The following is a 1,884-nucleotide window of genomic DNA, read 5'->3' on the forward strand; positions in this document are numbered from 1 at the left end:
GCCATGTTTGTAGTTTTTTTTAAACATTTTTTATTTGTGTTTGTAGTTCTGACCATAAACCTCCTCCAAAACGCAGTGGGTTGTGAGCAATATTAGCCGTTAGAGTGTGCACGGATCCACACTTGGAAAATCCACCAGAATAGTGGACTTTTGGCATACTATCTATCTTTTCAACATACTATCCTTTAGTTTAGGACAGAATTATTCTAATCTCACATACTATTTAGTATGCACACTGGGATGCAGGGAGAGGTAGGGTCACAAATAATTTTTCATAAATTAATATAATAATAAACGACCTCTAATGTGGACAAAAAAGCATTAAAAATTACTTAGACGTTATCTCCTTTCTGCGTGTTGATGTCCTCCTCCAAGCCCCCTGTAGTGAATGGGAACATATGGACAAGCTCAACAGCTGTGGGGTTCAGCCCTACTGGACCCTTGAGATTAATTATTGCTTGGTACCACCAATGTATCCCTTCCCATGGAAGTCACCATGGAAACCCTTCTCGCCAGATTCAAAGTGCCATTTTGCATTGCTTGATTAGCTGTGTTTTAGAACATGTTAGCTGTTTTCTAGCTGGTCTCAGAAGGTCATTAGCAGGTCCAAGCTGATTTTTGGAACATGTTTGATAGTCAACAAGCTATTGGAGCAACTAATAACCAGCTAAGGGCCAGCTTAGACCAGCTAGAAACCAGCTACCATATAAAAAAATAAAATAATAATAGTTTAAGTTGAATTGTAGATGTGTAAACTGCTTTCATAAACCTATAATGCATCATAAGTTGCATCAGCACAACATGAGATATTTGTCTGAGACAGTGTTATTGTAATATTATATTAGATATATTATTATAGGTTTAAATGAGGTTTTTGTATTGTCCATTTTCGTTTTAATTTTTAATTTTTTTAGAAATGTTTTGTTGTTTTTATTCGTTTTTTAAATGTCTATAATTTAATTTCCGTTTTAGTTGTTTTTTTTTTGTTTTTTTCTATTCATCAAATTAAACTAAATGGAATAGAAAAATCTTGTTTTGACAACTAGTTGAAATAAAATAACTAGTTAACTAAGCTTTTTCAGTTTATTATGTATGGTTTTAGTTAATATCCCCGTTCTGAGATGAAGCACTCCTGGGGCTCATCCTTCAGCTTCAGTCAGGCTGATTAGGAAGATCCTGGTAACACCTTCTCATTTCTGTTTGGGGTGTGAGGAATGCATTGACACCTCTTGACACAGTCCTAACCAGGTAGAACGTTTCTATACCGCCATGGCAACACACCCTACTTGGCTCCTAGCCAATCAGTGGCTTCTCCTGTCTCCTGTCAGTCAGACTGCTTACGTTTCAGGCCTCATGCGGTTTGGCACACGCAGCACCTGCTGAGTTTTGTTGTGTTCTTACAGCTCCCTCAGTAGTGTATTTGCACCAATTGATTTATTTCAGTGTAAATGTGCAAGCCACACATTGACTATGGTTGAAATGAAATATTTATGGTTAATTTGACAATAGTATTTAATTATTAATTTAATAAATAATAAATTAATATTCAATTAAAGTTTAATTTAATATATAATAATTTAAAATGTAGGTCATTTCTAGGTTGGCTTGAATACAAGAACAGTCTATTGAGAATATATTTATGGATTAAAAATATGCATTTGGAGTGAATTTATTGCATAATGTGATAGACTGATATGCCTTTTAAGATGAAAACTGTGCCCCTTTCTGATGAACAATTCTTGCTAATTTAATGATGGCAAATGAGACTAGAGGTTGACCAATAGTGGATTTTTACCGATAACTAGGTTGGTCTGATAACTGATTAATCAACAAATAGTTTTTAAACTGGATACTGAATGAAACCAAACATAACACGTAAAATAG

This window comes from Scardinius erythrophthalmus, assembly GCF_964197995.2.
Source record: "Scardinius erythrophthalmus genome assembly, chromosome: 16".
Lineage (NCBI taxonomy): Eukaryota > Metazoa > Chordata > Actinopteri > Cypriniformes > Leuciscidae > Scardinius > Scardinius erythrophthalmus.